A 6,236-nucleotide genomic window follows, 5' to 3' on the forward strand; every position below is an offset into this window, starting at 1 on the left:
ACCGGTGCAACTAGCCTGAGCCTCGGCCACCCTCCAAAATAGTGGGAGAGCTGAGCCTGGGAACGGGGGTTCCTCGGAAGAGACATGTTTGAATGCAAACATGCTTTCGTGTCTCTTCCTGCTTGCCCACCAAGGGGACACAGCTCGCTCCGATTGCGTCTGATCTACCTGGCCTGCCAGGGACGCAATTGCCCCGACAGTCCTTCGACCAAAGCCCTCAACTCTGAGGCAAACCCGGCGCTGTGCGAGGAAGAGTCCACAAAGAGACCCGCAGCGGGCCCCATAGGAGGAAAGTCTCCAGGGGCACAGCCTCACTGCAGCCGGTAAAATCGGGTAAAACACTGCCTGAAAAAACAGACTGTGAGGATGCTCTCCGATCAGCGGGGGAGACCGAGGAAAATATCGATACCTCCGCCGTCGGGCCTTTTACTCGACGTCCCGGTACATGAAGTACCGGTAGCCGAGCGTAAGGACTTTCCACTCATGCCAAACTCGCAACTCACATTAACCGATCTGTTTACTGGACGCTCTGAAAGAAAATCTCAGGCCTCAGAACCCCAGTGAAAAAAAAAATGCTTTTACGCAAAAACCCCGAAACCCGCACGTAGCTACGACAAAGTATCTCGGATGCGGGTTCTATGCTGGTAAATTCTGAATATAACCACTGCACGGTCGACTCGAAACACGAGGAGACCGGAAAGAAAACGGCAGCGAGCCCTGGTGTTGTCATTACATCTATATATTGCTAAATACATTGAAAATAAAAGACCACATGCATGAGGGAAACGAATTACAGTTGTAAAAGGTGCCGCCATGAAAACCAACTGGTTACGTAGTGGCGCCGGATTTTGATTTTTTTGCTGTGAAAAATACTACACACAAAGGGGAAAACGACACGAGGGTAAAAATGACAAGGAAAACTTATCCTACCAGCGACAATGTCGGATGCCGAGCAGCGGCAACAACCCAAGCCATAAATCCGGACAGGAAAAAGGCAGGCGATCCAGCAGAGCTCGCTAAATTTCATCTCCACTCGAGGCGGAGAGAAAATAAGAGTGATGGACGGCTACCTGTGGCGCTGCCTGGTGGCCTCGGTCACGTGGGTTCGTGACGTAAGGGTAAAAGAATCTTGAGGTCATGGGGCTTCCCCTGACCTGGATTCTATCTCTCCGTCACCGGCAGAATCGCTGATTAATGCCTACAGTTCAAAATAGTCATTTTGACTGACCGGAGTCTATGGTGGGTAATTGAACGTAGTGAATTGTGCATTGACTTCTCTAGTGGTTTATTATTATGTATGTTATATCACTAATTTGACGTGCTGTTCCCAACGTCGTTTAGACACACTGTAATCATGGCACTGTCAATGACCGTCCCCTATGATTTCGCATCTCCTATAGTGTCAGTACTCGAATTCTGCAATTATTACATTTCATTTTTGATTTAAACTATGGTTTAACGGATTGCTGGAAGTCATACTCACCTTGTGTCTAAACTTATCATCATACAAACAGGCCTTACTGCAATACTTCGCCATGTGACAACGAGTGCACGTGACTCTTTCCGCATTACCACAGCGCCAACACGTACCAATTTTAGCGTCCATAGTCTATCATAATAATTAAAAATAATTATAATTTAATACTCAATTTAATCAAGTTTATTAAAATCTCTGAGAAAATAGTAGAATAACCATGCAATTTTTTTTAAATTTCGTTTTTCTGCTATTTTTAATAATTCATTTTTTTTCACACTGAGAGAAATATTTTTGCCCTAAATTTAGGCGTGGTCAATTGCTTTAGTACTTGGTATATAGGATCCATGGGTTAACTTCCATGAGAATTGTAACAACATAGCAATTGCAATTTACATGAAAACAGCAAAATGAACTTTCATGGTTCTGAAATGGCAAGAACGTTGTAGGCATGGTAAATAGTTAAAATTTTCCTGTGCATTTTTTTCTTGTTTCTGCTACCCCTCCGCTAGTGTTCCAAAAAAATGGTCAACCCCTAACCTGTAACTCGATTTCTCTTTATGTTGATGACACGTCACTTCGAATATTAGTACAAGTTACAATTATTACAGTGTTCGTAACAATTGTGTTCATTTTAAATCCACGTGCACCCCACATTTCACAGCATAACTAGTCTACGAATTGAAGGCGTGACGAATATCGCTAACAAGTGTTAGTTCTCAGCGTCGGTCTGGCTATCCCGCTGTATGAGTGATATCGAACGCAACTGTCACCTAACTTCTGATTTCACAATCTTTTCGACATGAATCACACCGAGTGCTGCAAAATGCACTCACTGCTGACTGAACAATTCTAACTCGCATGTAACAAAGTGTTTTTTCATAGATACGCTGTGCAATATTTGAACCCGGAAGTCCAAACCTTACAAGTAAAATAGTCTATAGTCATATATACGATTTTATAAAATCAAAGAATATTCAATAACTTGTCTTACCTTAGTATCAATATAAATATCTGTAGGTTGTGTTTAGGGTGTCGGTGCGGTTGTTTGAGTGACAGTCGTTGAGTGGTGTCAACACAATAGGCGAGTCCGTCGTACTCGGAATATCAGTTAGTTACGTGGAAATCATGCGTCAAAGACATGCGCAATATAGTCAATCCGTAGCATTAGCCGTGTAACAATAACCAGTACTGGGAACTTGTGTCTCGTTTATATACATTAGTGACAACTTTGGCATCATAGTTTAAATACCGAGAAATCTTGGCTCAGCGCATTTACTGACAACACATTAACGCTAAACTAGGAAAAAGTATGTCATTGACATGCGCATTAGTGTGCGTACTGTGTAATGTGTACAACAAGTTGTATTTATTTTGTGAAAACAAAATTCAAATTTGTTTCAAAACTGTAAATATGAGGTAGGATTATCAATTTGATAAAAATTAGAAGCAGATTATTCTTTGGTAAATGAATATTTTGATAAGAAATCCTAAATATATCAACAATACCCATTGTGACACACGTTGTTCTATAACTACCACACAATTTGTCTGATGCATCACTATAATGCAGAAATAATTTAAATAAATTACGTATCGTTTACCTGTTACGGAAATGCTATGCGGCCGTCTGTGAAGTACTGATATCTAAATAGATGGACGACGAGGTATTTCACTTTGTACGAGGATCATGCATAGTTGCTACAGACTTTGTTTTGGCTGTAAATTTTGTTTCGCCATTCTAATTTAAATTTAATCTAACTCTCCAAAAAATAAATAACATTTGCAGAAACTTCAATTATATTGCTAAAAGGTAATGTATAACATGTAGGAAATAAAATGCGATCTTCAATGATAAAATCGAATTTGAATATCAGTGTCAATGTACTCGGGTCTCGTCCGTACGGAAGGTACATTACAATAAGCACCGGAATTACCATAGTCCCAAGAAATAAAAAGAATGGCATCAGTTGGGAGACCATATATCATAGATTCATATTTAAATGCTGATGGCAATATAAGTTGAATAGTGGTACTCCAGAAACGTTTATACATAACGAAGTGACGTTTTGTCCCAAAGCCTTTGCCCCTTCACACCATTCTCGAAGTGAAACACGGTGATACAAGGGAGCACGGTTAACGTGATATATCACACAACTTGTGGGTTATCAGATCAGATTGATTGTACAAGAGTATAAATCCGTGGTATGCATTCTCATTTATTTATAAATGTTACCAAATGCTTTTGTTGAAACATTGAAGCCGTGACCACAATGACGATTCGATGAGTTGACTTACGTACACGTGTTTTGTTTACATTATATACTTTTAGTATTGAACACATTGCGAAACTTTTCCCACGTGTAGTCGACTGCAATGTTACCGTCACTAAAATAATTTAGTTACAGTAGCGACACCCCGTACCCCGTTCGCACATTTGGTTCCCACACCGTTGTACTATTGTTTAGAATCAACAACTTGCATGTTTAGGGTGGATATTATATATAATCACAGTAGTCGCAACTTTGCAAAGCTTTAACCGCGAGACACTTTCCTAGTAATCACGCGATTGTGCCAACGACTGCAGCGATTGCATGATCGCCAATCGCCTTGACCTTTAAGATAGAGAGGTTGTAACCTTTCGTATGGGAGAGAAATGGGTGAATAAAGCTGGACTATTTGTATATAACTAATGTGTATTCCTTTGGGTCGAGTCTGGTATCTCTACGTGTAAGCGCTAACAGTCAAGTTAGACCTAGATCCCCGAACACGAAACTCTTGTTCATAACAAGTAACCGAACAACTTATCTGGTCAGCCCTGTAATTCACAATCCGAAAGCAAGCGCAATTCAACTTTGAAGTGCACTTTTCTAAGAAATACTGACAAAAAACCGGAATGTCAAGAAACGTATTTCTTTCCATATAAAAATCATGTTGTGTGCACACACCATTGTACACCTAAAAATACTAATCACTTACGTGGAAATCGCGTGTCATAGTGTCAATTCGCCCATGATCAACTGACTACTGAGAAATCGTATCAAGGTTATTTGCATTGGTGACAACTCATCATGGGCCAAAAGCTTGAAAACCGGAACAAAAAAAATCTGTCATCATAATTATATGCACAATCAACACTTTTCATCGAATCCATGGTGTGTCACACGCATTACCCATACAGTGAAACATTGTGTACTTCTGTCGAGATTAACACAACTAGGGACAATCTATTATTGGAGGCGAGAACATAAAAAGATCCTACATGGTTTTCAGAGTTAATTGCCCATCCTTATAAATGACCTAGCTAATATAGAAGTTGTAGTTTTAAATAACAACAAGCAAAGAACCCAATTACAGATTTGAAATGAGGATAAATTCCAAATATCAAGTGCAATGTAATAAGGATAAAAACACGACCGACATTTTACGGCCCTCCGACTACACACCATATCCAAACCCCGAATGCCGCGAGTAGGCAGCATATGTACTTCTATTTTGACGGGTGTCAAACCCTTAATTCCCCTGATACCAAGTGGACACGCTAACTATCGAGCTACGCGTCAGATACGTATATCGTTTTACTACTAAGACATGAGTCATCGTCTGTGACGTACGACTGTAAACATAGCATCGGGGTCACAAGGTAACGCATGCACAGACAATGCAAACAAAGAAAAACATCTCTCAGTCTGGGTAATTTTTGAATTAATTGTTATAGATAGCTTGGGACGACCATGATTCGTGCAATACAATATAGTCGCTGTTCACTATATGTAATTTTGTTTATTGGCGCAGTGAGTGAGTGTGGCATGGTAGGAAGCGGGTCGACTTGCACTAATGCAGTCAACATGGGCGGTCTCAACCTCAGTGATCTAAAAACAAAAAGAAACGCTTTTAGACTAAAACGGATACAAAATTGTTAGATACAACTTTTAATCACAAGCTCAAATACATGATGTTATACTTTATTAATAAGCATTGCTGTCTTAATTTGGGGACAGATACATTTAAAATAGAAATTGATCCCCGGAGAATATTGCATGTACCAAGTTTTTACAATGAGTTGTCCGGGAGCCAAATCTCACCAGTACTGAACACTACACCACAGACATTTACAACCAGCCTTTATTCTGTAACAAACTCGTTCTTAGAAATGGTAAGCCATTGTTCATAGATGCTGGCATTTGCGCCAAGTCAAAGACCTATTATGAAAGGTAGTTACAGGTGTCCTTTCCCGACATGCCATTGCTGAAATACTGAGTAATGTGCCTGAACCACAGGCTCGTACAAATAAATGACGCGATATTAACCATTACTAGTCTCAGCACGAAACAATTAACGCAACTCTTAAGTTCCATACAGAAAATCGATCCAGTATGCATGGCATATTGGGGGCGGTATTTCTCTGATTTGGACTCCAATGCAATTTGGAGTAGAATTTATGGCGGAATTAAACACAATTTTTTAGGCGATATTGACTACCAAATTGTTTATAATGCCGTTTTCACAAACGATATTATACACAAGATAGACCCAGCTGTTAGCAACATCTGTGACTTTTGCCATGTTCATATAGAAAATACTATACATATGTACACTTTGCAGTACAGTCAAACCGCTCTGGGACTTTGTCTTCAGCCTTATATCTAAGATTTTAAACGGGTCTCCAGTGCGCAATACTGACAAGCCTGTGTGCATGATATTTGGATATTACGAGCACACTGAGAGAGATAAAGAGAAACTGATTAATTATTTACTTTCA

This window comes from Saccoglossus kowalevskii, chromosome 6 (assembly GCF_978046115.1).
Source record: "Saccoglossus kowalevskii chromosome 6, keSacKowa6.1, whole genome shotgun sequence".
Classification (NCBI taxonomy): domain Eukaryota; kingdom Metazoa; phylum Hemichordata; class Enteropneusta; family Harrimaniidae; genus Saccoglossus; species Saccoglossus kowalevskii.